This window comes from Aulonocara sp. 'chitande type north' Nkhata Bay, linkage group LG9 (assembly GCF_057382095.1).
Source record: "Aulonocara sp. 'chitande type north' Nkhata Bay isolate Kocher_YH1m ecotype deep benthic linkage group LG9, A_spYH_male_GT1.1, whole genome shotgun sequence".
In the NCBI taxonomy this organism is placed as follows: Eukaryota; Metazoa; Chordata; class Actinopteri; order Cichliformes; family Cichlidae; genus Aulonocara; species Aulonocara sp. 'chitande type north' Nkhata Bay.
The window spans coordinates 30,807,739-30,820,552 of record NC_141352.1 but is presented as its reverse complement, the minus strand read 5'-3'; the positions used below and the strand labels follow the sequence as shown (position 1 = coordinate 30,820,552).

The window sequence follows — 12,814 nt, the reverse complement described above, 5'->3', positions numbered from 1 at the left end:
CTCTTTCATTTGTTAAGACCATCAGTGTGTATTGCTCTAAATCAAGTATATAATATTAAATGAATATTGCTGGATCAGCTACTTCTACTTAAAACATATTAAAACATGACTAAGCACAAAATCACCAAGAATAACATCTTATAAGTGCTGTGTAAGCGCGTGCGGCCTTCCAAGCTCAAAGCCTTTGCCCTCCATAGATCAGCCAGACTCGCGCTGGCTGTAGCTTTTAACCTTTAATTACCTTGAGCACAACTCTAGAATAAGCAACGAACTGCAATATGTATGGAATGATCATGGTTACATCTGCAATGGAAAATCATGTTATTATTCTGGTACCTGTAAGAAAAGATCAAACTAAAGTTATAACAATCACTGTAATGCAAAGGATAATGTAAGGTCAAAGACTTCAATTTATGTTTAATGCAAAGCTGGTTATATACTTCTGATGAACTAATAATGCCATATTAAAATATTAAATGATAATGAGAAAAACATCCCCTCCTTATTCTACACCGTGCATCGAGAGCACGCGCAGGGCTGTCCAAATCACGGACAAACAGCATCCCACAGCTGTTTGTGTTTTTAAACCCATTTTGCACAGAGAGGCATTTTTTGAAAAATGTACTGATAGCAATGTTGAATATTATTACACAGTTAAAAAACAAAAATAACAACTACGTGTAAAATAATTACACCATAAAGATGTTTTGTTATTTAAAAGAGGTAGCAGTTTATTTTATTGCTACATGTAAGTTATTGTAGTTTACTTGTATGTGTTTACAAAAGGTTTGATGTGTGAAATAAACTGCAGTAGAGTTTGAAAACAAAATATCGGTGTGTTTAGGATGTACTGGGGGGCAGTGCTCCAGGTACACAGGCCCTCCATAGCTCCCTTCTTCTCTGCCAGTGAACTGCTAATGGAGAAATACACTTTTAAGATATTTTCAGGCGAAATTGTAGCTGTATAACCATCAAATATCTCCTCAATTTATCAAGACATCACATATTTCCAAAAGTGCTCCGACGTTTTCGGGGACGTCTGTCACCCACCAGCTTGATAGCAGACCGGGAGGTCGAGGATCACTAGAGCCTGGTTAGAACAGCGGACTCCCGGCACATCATTTTCAAACCCCCCGCGGCCTTTCACTACTCAGGGTTAAACATGATATATAAATAACTTAGATAACTTCTAAATGTTAATGTTTGGCTTATGTGTGTTTGTTGTTGTTCCTGAGTAAATCATTTTGGCTGAGATTAGCTGACTCAGAATTAATTCTAACATTAAAAATATTTTAATTCAGGAGGAAACATTTTCACCGGGAACAATAATACATGTTAATACATGGAGATTCTGAAGGCTGCTTCAAAAATGATCAGATTATATTTTAAATATTTGTTCAGTTCTCTTCCAAACCCCAGCAGCTGTCTGTTGTAAATTTGGAGTGTCTACTAAAATAAAAATAAAAACGTTCTAAGATCTTACCTGTTTGTTTTTTTTCAGGCATACATCTACACTAGTTTTATTAATAGAGAGATTTTGCTACTGAGGTTAAACATGATATATAAGTCACTGAGATAACTTCTAAATCTTAATGTTTGGTTTGTTTCAGTGTTTTATTTGTTTCTGAGTAAACTGGTTTGGCTGAGTTTAAAGTTAAGCTTCATAACATAATACCAGTTAAATTACGGGACGGCAGTAAAAACTCCGACCTGTGACATCATCAAGTACACTGGTGTTCCAATTGTACAAATCGCGAGTCCATACTCACATTCTTGGCAAGTGAAAATTGAGAAAGGGAATCTGTTTCCTGGTTCCCATTATGCTCTCTGTGTGTCATTTCCTATTAGTAGTTAGCTTTAGCATTAGCGTTAGCCTAAGGCTACTTTAGAAACATGTTTAATCAAAATTGAATAAACTTTAAGACTTTCAAAGAATGTGGAGATTTAGATTTATTTTTACTGTACAGTACAAAAGTGTGTGTGTGTTCTAGTTACATAATCTATTACAAAATCTTTGTACATAATCAGGGGCGGAGCGTGGGGGTGGCTTACTGGGCTTAAGCCCGGGTTGTTTTGTCAGAAGCCCGGGGTCTTTTGGAGTGTAATTTTTTCATAGTTAGATGCCTGGCTGACACTGTATAAAACTAGAAAGTGCATTTTCTGAAGAAACTGCAGTGTGAATGCTTGAATCTGAATGTATGCATTGAAATGAAATAATTACTGAATTTAAGTTAAAAATTTTGAATGAGATTAAAAAAAAAACCCGAATTTAACCTGAAAACAAAAGTGCTGAACTGCTAAAAGCTGAAGGTTACACAGAAGAAGAAGTTGGAAAAAAGCTGAAAATGTTTTAATTGTAAATTAGAAAAACCTAAGAAATGAGAAAAGAACATTTAGAGTCAGAAAACATCTGAAAGAATATTAAAAGGTCATATTCTTTGAATCACTGAATGACTAAAATGTGATCCCTCCACTTGGATCCACACAGTTTAAAAAGTTGACATCTCTGAGCTTTGAAAGACAAGATGTTGGAAAGAGAACAACGATGGCGACGTTTTGAGGGTAAAATGATGGCTTTAACACTGTGGACACAGCAGCAGTTGAAAGAGAAGTGTTTAAGATGAATCTTGGCAGAGTGGCAGGCAGAGCTCGTTAAGCAGGCAGGTGTGAGCCTGGTTGCTATAGTGACCGCACCCAATGGCTCCATACACACGACACAGACATGCACCTCACTTTTGCTGCTTAAAATGAACAGAAAAGTCAGGCCGAAACAAATCGTTCCCAAATGAAAAGTACATGTCGTACTGACAAAATTCTTTCACCGTGAGCGACAGCCATGTCTAGTCTACCTAATTCTCAGTTTTCATGCCTGTGGAGCTTATTATATGGACGTGGTGACAGTGTAAAGACACCATGCTCTTCTGATTTTCAAACGAACCTTCTGAGCCATTTTAACATTAGAGTCTATGGAAGAGTTGGAGGGAGGAGGCTGTGCATTGGTGACATTTATGAAAGAACCATAACACCTAGGACAATAGTAAACACATTGGATGAAAGAGGACAGCCATGGCTACGTTTTGAGGGTAAAATCATACCTGTAGAGCAAACGCTGCGGACACAGCAGCAGTTTTAAAAAAGATTTTAAGATTAATTTTTTTGCTCCTCTCACTCTAGCAGTTGAGCTGCCTCACTCTAGCCCCAACATTCCGTCCCATACACACCCATTATAAACTCTGAAACGGGTGAAAAAACATCATGAAACTTAAACTGGAACTGAAGAAAAAGTATAATAGATATTGAAAAGATAAATACAAGTTGAATAGTTGAATGTCTTGTCTTCGTTTTAAAGTTTGAATGGTGGCTCTATGTCAATGTATGTGGAAGTAGTAAGAGTTTAAAAATGAGTAAGTTGAATGAGAATTTGAAGGGTCTCCCCATTGAAATACATGGGAAATTTTTGTTGAATAAAGTTGAATAAAATTAAAAATATAAATGTTAAAAATATGAAAAATAGAAGCAGTCATGTCCAAAAGAATAGGAATCTAACGGTGTTTGAATGGTTTTTCTAAGTTGAACGGTTTTGAAGGAGTTAGATGCCAAAAAACGTACGGAATATATAATAATAACTAGAAAGTGCATTTTCTGAAGAAACTGCAGTGTGAATGCTTGAATCTGAATGTATGCATTGAAATGAAATAATTACTGAATTCAAGTTAAAAATTTTGAATGAGATAAAAAAAAAACCCGAATTTAACCTGAAAACAAAAGTGCTGAACTGCTAAAAGCTGAAGGTTACACAGAAGAAGAAGTTGGAAAAAAGCTGAAAATGTTTTAATTGTAAATTAGAAAAACCTAAGAAATGAGAAAAGAACATTTAGAGTCAGAAAACATCTGAAAGAATATTAAAAGGTCATATTCTTTGAATCACTGAATGACTAAAATGTGATCCCTCCACTTGGACCCACACAGTTTAAAAAGTTTACATCTCTGAGCTTTGAAAGACAAGATGTTGGAAAAAGAACAACGATGGCGACGTTTTGAGGGTAAAATGATGGCTTTAACACTGTGGACAGAGCAGCAGTTGAAAGAGAAGTGTTTAAGATTAATTTTGGCAGAGTGGCAGAGAGAGCTCGTTAAGCAGGCAGGTGTGAGCCTGGTTGCTATAGTGACCGCACCCAAGGGCTCCATACACACGCACACAGACATGCACCTCACTTTTGCTGCTTAAAATGAACAGAAAAGTCAGGCCGAAACAAATCGTTCCCAAATGAAAAGTAAAAGTCGTATTGACAAAATTCTTTCACTGTGAGCGACAGCAATGTCTACTCTACCAAATTCTCAGTTTTCATGTCTGTGGAGTTTATTATATGGACGTGGTGACAGTGGAAAGACACCATGCTCTTCTGATTTTCAAACGAACCTTCTGAGCCATTTTAACATTAGAGTCTATGGAAGAGTTGGAGGGAGGAGGCTGTGCATTGGTGACATTTATGAAAGAACCATAACACCTAGTACAATAGTAAACACATTGGATGAAAGAGGACAGCCATGGCTACGTTTTGAGGGTAAAATCATACCTGTAGAGCAAACGCTGCGGACACAGCAGCAGTTTTAAAAAAGATTTTAAGATTATTTTTTTTGCTCCTCTCACTCTAGCAGTTGAGCTGCCTCACTCTAGCCCCAACATTCCGTCCCATACACACCCATTATAAACTCTGAAACGGGTGAAAAAACATCATGAAACTTAAACTGGAACTGAAGAAAAAGTATAATAGATATTGAAAAGATAAATACAAGTTGAATAGTTGAATGTCTTGTCTTCGTTTTAAAGTTTGAATGGTGGCTCTATGTGAACGTATGTTGAAGTAGTAAGAGTTTAAAAATGAGTAAGTTGAATGAGAATTTGAAGGGTCTCCCCATTGAAATACATGGGAAATTTTTGTTGAATAAAGTTGAATAAAATTAAAAATATAAATGTTAAAAATGAGAAAAATACAAGCAATCATGTCCAAAATAATAGGAATCTAACGATGTTTGAATGGTTTTTCTAAGTTGAACGGTTTTGAAGGAGTAGGCTTTCAAAAAACGTACGGAATAGATAAAATATAATAATAAAGATTAGAAGAACAATACTGTGAATGCTTTTCAAGCATTCACACTAACTAGAAAGTGCATTTTCTGAAGAAACTGCAGTGTGAATGCTTGAATCTGAATGTATGCACTGAAATGAATTAATTGCTGAATTTTGAGTTAAAAATATTGAATGAGATAAAAAAAAAAACAAAAAAAAAAAACCGAATTTAACCTGAAAACAAAGGTGCTGAACTGCTAAAAGCAGAAAACCCTAAGAAAAGAACATTTAGAGTCAGAAAACATCTGAATGAATATTAAAAGGTCATATTCTTTGAATCACTGAATAACTCAAATGTGATCCCTCCACTTTGATCCACACAGTTTAAAAAGTTTAAATGCCTGAGCTTTGAAAGATACGGTGTTGGAAAGAGAACAATAATGGCGACAATTTGAGGGTAAAATGATGGCTGTAACACTGTGGACACAGCAGCAGTTGAAAGAGAAGTGCTTAAGATGAATTTTGGCAGAGTGGCAGGCAGAGCTCGTTAAGCAGGCAGGTGTGAGCCTGGTTGTTATAGTGACCGCACCCAATGGCTCCATACACACGCACACAGACATGCACCTCACTTTTGCTGCTTAAAATGAACAGAAAAGTCAGGCCGAAACAAATCGTTCCCAAATGAAAAGTAAAAGTCGTATTGACAAAATTCTTTCACCGTGAGCGACAGCAATGTCTAGTCTACCTAATTCTCAGTTTTCATGCCTGTGGAGCTTATTATATGGACGTGGTGACAGTGGAAAGACACCATGCTCTTCTGATTTTCAAACGAACCTTCTGAGCCATTTTAACATTAGAGTCTATGGAAGAGTTGGAGGGAGGAGGCTGTGCATTGGTGACATTTATGAAAGAACCATAACACCTAGGACAATAGTAAACACATTGGATGAAAGAGGACAGCCATGGCTACGTTTTGAGGGTAAAATCATACCTGTAGAGCAAACGCTGCGGACACAGCAGCAGTTTTAAAAAAGATTTTAAGATTAATTTTTTTGCTCCTCTCACTCTAGCAGTTGAGCTGCCTCACTCTAGCCCCAACATTCCGTCCCATACACACCCATTATAAACTCTGAAACGGGTGAAAAAACATCATGAAACTTAAACTGGAACTGAAGAAAAAGTATAACAGATTTTGAAAAGATAAATACAAGTTGAATAGTTGAATGTCTTGTCTTCGTTTTAAAGTTTGAATGGTGGCTCTATGTGAACGTATGTTGAAGTAGTAAGGGTTTAAAAATGAGTAAGTTGAATGAGAATTTGAAGGGTCTCCCCATTGAAATACATGGGAAATTTTTGTTGAATAAAGTTGAATAAAATTAAAAATATAAATGTTAAAAATGAGAAAAATAGAAGCAGTCATGTCCAAAAGAATAGGAATCTAACGGTGTTTGAATGGTTTTTCTAAGTTGAACGGTTTCGAAGGAGTTAGATGCCAAAAAACGTACGGAATATATAATAATAACTAGAAAGTGCATTTTCTGAAGAAACTGCAGTGTGAATGCTTGAATCTGAATCTATGTGCTGAAATGAATTAATTGCTGAATTTAAGTTAAAAATGTTGAATGAGATGAAAAATACAGAAATTTTTGCCTGAAAACAAAAGTGCTGAACTGCTAAAAGCTGAAGGTTACACAGAAGAAGAAGTTGGAAAAAAGCTGAAAATGTTTTAATTGTAAATTAGAAAAACCTAAGAAATGAGAAAAGAACATTTAGAGTCAGAAAACATCTGAAAGAATATTAAAAGGTCATATTCTTTGAATCACTGAATGACTAAAATGTGATCCCTCCACTTGGATCCACACAGTTTAAAAAGTTTACATCTCTGAGCTTTGAAAGACAAGATGTTGGAAAGAGAACAACGATGGCGACGTTTTGAGGGTAAAATGATGGCTGTAACACTGTGGAGACAGCAGCAGTTGAAAGAGAAGTGCTTCAGATGAATCTTGGCAGAGTGAGAGAGAGAGCTCGTTAAGCAGGCAGGTGTGAGCCTGGTTGCTATAGTGACTGCACCCAAGGGCTCCATACACACGTACACAGACATGCACCTCACTTTTGCTGCTTAAAATGAACAGAAAAGTCAGGCCGAAACAAATCGCTCCCAAATGAAAAGTAAAAGTCGTATTGACAAAATTCTTTCACCGTGAGCGACAGCAATGTCTAGTCTACCTAATTCTCAGTTTTCATGCCTGTGGAGCTTATTATATGGACGTGGTGACAGTGGAAAGACACCATGCTCTTCTGATTTTCAAACGAACCTTCTGAGCCATTTTAACATTAGAGTCTATGGAAGAGTTGGAGGGAGGAGGCTGTGCATTGGTGACATTTATGAAAGAACCATAACACCTAGTACAATAGTAAACACATTGGATGAAAGAGGACAGCCATGGCTACGTTTTGAGGGTAAAATCATACCTGTAGAGCAAACGCTGTGGACACAGCAGCAGTTTTAAAAAAGATTTTAAGATTAATTTTTTCGCTCCTCTCACTCTAGCAGTTGAGCTGTCTCACTCTAGCCCCAACATTCCGTCCCATACACACCCATTATAAACTCTGAAACGGGTGAAAAAACATCATGAAACTTAAACTGGAACTGAAGAAAAAGTATAATAGATATTGAAAAGATAAATACAAGTTGAATAGTTGAATGTCTTGTCTTCGTTTTAAAGTTTGAATGGTGGCTCTATGTCAATGTATGTGGAAGTAGTAAGAGTTTAAAAATGAGTAAGTTGAATGAGAATTTGAAGGGTCTCCCCATTGAAATACATTATAAATTTTTGTTGAAAAAAGTTGAATAAAATTAAAAATATAAATGTTAAAAATGCGAAAAATAGAAGCAGTGTTGTCCAAAAGAATAGGAATCTAATGGTGTTTGAATGGTTTTGAAGGAGTTAGATGCCAAAAAACGTACGGAATATATAATAATAATAATAAAGATTCGAATAACAATACTGTGAATGCTTTTCAAGCATTCACACTAACTAGAAAGTGCATTTTCTGAAGAAACTGCAGTGTGAATGCTTGAATCTGAATGTATGCACTGAAATGAATTAATTGCTGAATTTTGAGTTAAAAATATTGAATGAGATTAAAAAAAAACAAAAAAAAAAAAACGAATTTAACCTGAAAACAAAGGTGCTGAACTGCTAAAAGCTGAAGGTTACACAGAAGAAGAAGTTGGAAAAAAGCTAAACATGTTTAAAATGTAAATAATAAAAAAAATGAGTAATGACAAAAGAAAATTTAGAGTCAGAAAATCTCTGAATGAATATTAAAAGTTCAAATTCTTCTAACTGAAATGAACTTAAAAGATGAACAAAAATTCTGGAGAAAATGCAAACTTTAATATACAGCATAATGTTTTTCAGACATATACACATGTGTATATCATGTTTAATAGTATTACATACATCAATTTGTTTTGTATGTCATAGAAAATAAAAAAAAACTTAAGTCATATTTTACAGCTTCTTTCTGAAAAGGACTAGTAGAATAAATAAAAATAACTAAATTAAATAACTAAATAAAAAATAATAAGCAAGATATGAAATACATGAAAATTCAACTTTTAAAACCACAATCCTGAACCTTTAAATTGTGTTGGTTTCTTAGAACATGGCTGAACAGCTGTTTCTATCGTCCTACTTAATCTGTCTACACATCTTTTTATTACTCATTCTTCTTTATGTTTTAATGTAAACAGAGTCCACACAGTGGTAAAAGAGAACTGTATAGAGATTTTTGAGTAAACTCAAATGAAAGCCTAAGGTGGTGACACAGTTTAACACGTGCAAATAATCAAATAAACACATTAGTCCTTTTTGTGAACATGGATAAATAAGTATCCATACAGCATTGTTCAGCCATGCCACTAAATGCTTTTTTACACATTGTTTTAACCTGGGCTCAGACACAAAGTCCCAAAATTAGTTAGTCCCTGACTTTGAGTTGTGGTTATGACTAATTATTATACACAAGGCTTTATCTATCTAAACTCTAAGTACACAAATATGAAAAAAAAACCTATACTTACCAGCTGATACCCCACACTACACACTAGGTGTGCCATGTGACCTGAAACTTTGGTACAAAATCATCATAATCATTCTGTTAACACTGTTTTTTAACACTGTTTGTGTTGCTGTTCAGCAGTTTAAAATGTTTTAGATTGGATTACATGGAATGAATTTGAATTTTCTTGGGGGGTTTTGTGTGTGTTTTGTTCTTAGCAGATTTTTTCTTCCATAACGTTGAATTCCAGTTACCACATTTCTGGCCATATGACATCCCGAGTGCCCACTTAAAAAAATCCCCACAGTTAATTCAACATTAAAACAAAATAAAAATATGTTAAATAAATAAAGGTTTGCTCTGTGATGAAATACTAAATAAGCATACATTGTACAGAGCACTAACAATGACAACAATCCTTTAGCCTGTTGATCAGAGAGAGGCAGTCATTATGTCCATTTAAAACCTGTAATCACAGAGCACAACGTTTCTGTGAAACTATGAAGTCCCATATGATCCTCATCATGTCCAGTGACTTCAGAGTGGATCCTCCCTGTCATCCGGCCAGTGTTTGATGTGTGGCAAGCAGCACAGAAGCAGGATAGCTGAGGACTTTAAAAGAAGAGCAGAAAACAGGAATATGTAGTTGTAAATGTAAATATCAGTGATACTTGTCTTGTCAAAGGGAATAAAATAATGAAAATGTTAACTTACACACTCATTTAGGGAGGATCTTGACACTGCACAGAGGAGGCACAGTCAGTCTGACAATGATGGTGATCTCCAGGGATGTTTTCCTGCAGCAACATTCCTGCCAACTGGCCGTATGATCCAGAGTAGTTGGTTTGTAATAAACAGAAAGGTGTATATGTTAGGTAGTGTGCACTCAGAGCTGGTCCTAAGAAACAAACACATCCTGTAATAAACTGAATACCTGTAGTAGTGCTGCTGCAAATATGAAGCCCTTCTATCATGAGTGGTTTCAAAGAAGGTGTTTTGGAGGCTCAGTCACAGAAACTGTGCCGTCTGTTCAGTCCTGAGTGTCTCGGCTCTGAAGGGGATGGATCACAGAGGGAAACACCTGAGTACAGACATTACAATACACTCTAACACTCCTAAGGTCAAGTGAAAACACAATTTAAACACTTCACAAAGAATGAATACATGTTTTCATGGAAATAATGTCATTAACCCTTTTTGTTGTTAGTAAATCTCACCGACTGCTTGTGGGACAAGCTAGAAGGAAGACTTATCACAGAATCTCTCCTGTGCTCCAGATGTGAAGTCTCACGCTCTGATCGTATGGCGATGAAGATGGTGATGATGAAGTTTCTCTGATCTGTGGCATTACAGTTTCTAGCTGCTATGTGCTTCACATTGTTGGATTTTACATGTGAAGATTGGAGAAGACACAGGAGGACTGTGTCTTGCTTAAAAAAAAAAAAGAAAAAAAAAAGGAAACCTAACAGGAAAGGAAACCCCCCCTCAACTCCCACCGTACCCTCCCACCCCCCCCCCCCCCCCCCTCCCACTCAACTCCCCAACCTCACACCATCCAATGTCTATACAAATGTAGGGTATCAGCTGGTAACAGAAAGCAAGTGTAACATATGCACTACATATGTAACACTGCTGAAACATTTCTGGCCAGAAATGTGCAGTTATCAACCCAGACCCACCCTGATGATTGCACTGGCCAGAAACATGATAAAAGCTCATAAAAATTTATGTTTCATAGTAAAATTGGTCCAAAAATATAATTGTGTACTTTTGAAAAAGTTTAAAGTTTATAACAAACCAAAATAATAATATTTTTGTAAATAGTATTTCAAAATAGAGGCACACATAAAGTGGCTTAACTGTCATTATTGCTGTAATTAGGTTTGTTTGTTTGTTTGTTTGTTTGTTTTTTTAAAAAGCAACCTTTAGTCATTATTGTTCTCTCAGAAACAATGAAGAAGCTGTTGAACATTTATGTGTTGTGTGGGCAATCCTCTGGTCCACCCTCCCTCCCTCCCAGCCACAGTGAGACTGGGGCAGCCTGGCAGGATGTTGAAGCCTGGCTGCAGAGAGGATATGCCTACACTATTCATTTTAAACTGCTATATTTGATTTCTCTGACATTTATAGGTTACTGTTAGTGAATTTTAGATTTTCTGTAATAAATAAAATTGTCATCTTTTACTGATATCATTACTTAATTCATGTAATTGTATTTTATGTAAACAATTCAAACATTATACTGCAATGCAGGGCGTCAACTTTTAAATAGCGCTCTACTTTCTTAAGTCATTCAAAAATATAGAAATTACTTACTGTATTCAAAGATCTAGATCATGAATCATCACAGGACAATACACAGTATACTGGGTCATGGTAACTATGGTATGTCTTCATGACTCCAGAATGGAGACATCGATCTGACTGAGAAATGAAAATAAGGTCAAGCAGTGTGTTCTTCTCTGTGGTAGGGGCAGTGATGACCTGTGCGTATCCCCTAGACTCAAACAACTCCATGATTGGTTTGTTTGCACTGGATAAAACATTCTCATTAAAATCACCACAAACTATGATGGGATGACAGTCCATGATCTCCAATGAGTCTAATAGGCTTACCAGGTTTTTCAGGAATGGCCTCAGAGTGTAGTCTGGAGGTCTGTATACAACTGCAATCAGAGCACTGACTGGTGCTTCAACCTTTAAAGCCAGAAATTCAAGGTCAGTTACATTATGGATGTACTGTTTTTCATGCACTTGAATGTCACTTTTCACATAAACAGCAACTCCACCACCACTTCTGTTTGCCATCTGGGGAAAGTTTGTGTAGGACAGGTGTCTGTTGCGTTTGAACAAATTATAATTTTCCAAGTGGAGACTCTCTGCGACAAAAGAGCCCCGCAGGTGTGTTTCTGTTAGGCACAAAACATCTGCTAGACACAATTCATGGTGACTTTTGATGTCATTAATGTGAGCTGGCAGTCCCTCTGTATTATGATGAACAATGGTGAAAACCTCTGACCTGCTCAGTGTTTGCCTCACGTGTAGAAGAGGCATCATGTCATCAAGGTTGGCTTGTCTCATGTTCTCAAGCGCTGCAGTGATTTCTGGGTTGGTGAATATTTTTTTCTCCTCCATATCAAGAAGATACAGTCCACTGAGAGACGTCACTCTACTGACAGCTACGTAGGCCATGCCGGGCTCAAAAATGCTCTTAAGAGAGACAACAGCTGATGTGGTTGTCATACCCTGTACCTTATGTATTGTACATGCAAAGGCCAGCTTCACTGGGAACTGTCTTCGTACCACTCCTTTCTGCTTCAGATTCTCCTCTGCTCTCTCAATGTACACCATGTCGTCTGCTGGTGTGCGGTTATTCTTTCCAGATGTCTCATTATCCATTTTAAGTCCAAGCTTGATGATGTGTTGGTCGTTTTCAGAGTAAACTACTCTAAGTAGTTTTCCAAAAGCTCCATTAACCAAACCATTTTGTATGTCAATGTTTCTGGTGAGCATGACACGAGCTCCTTCTGCAACTTTCAGTGTGTCTGGTAACTCGTTTTTACCTCCTTTGAATGGTCTGTCTTGAAGTGCCATTCTGCCAGTTCTAGGATCTTTTCTAAAATCATCTGCATCGATGTCAATGACATGAGTGTGGAGCAGAGCCAGTGTTGCAGA

General features: G+C 36.6%; 1 long non-coding RNA gene across 1 annotated transcript; it reads right to left on the bottom strand.

The window, feature by feature from the left end:
* Window positions 1-8,142: 8,142 nt before the first annotated feature.
* Window positions 8,143-10,607, bottom strand: LOC147322441 (uncharacterized). Its single transcript, XR_015131094.1, has 3 exons — window positions 10,074-10,607; window positions 9,854-9,957; window positions 8,143-9,751 (listed from the first exon to the last, which is right to left on the bottom strand). It is a non-coding gene; the product is annotated as an uncharacterized LOC147322441 (long non-coding RNA).
* Window positions 10,608-12,814: the final 2,207 nt, after the last annotated feature.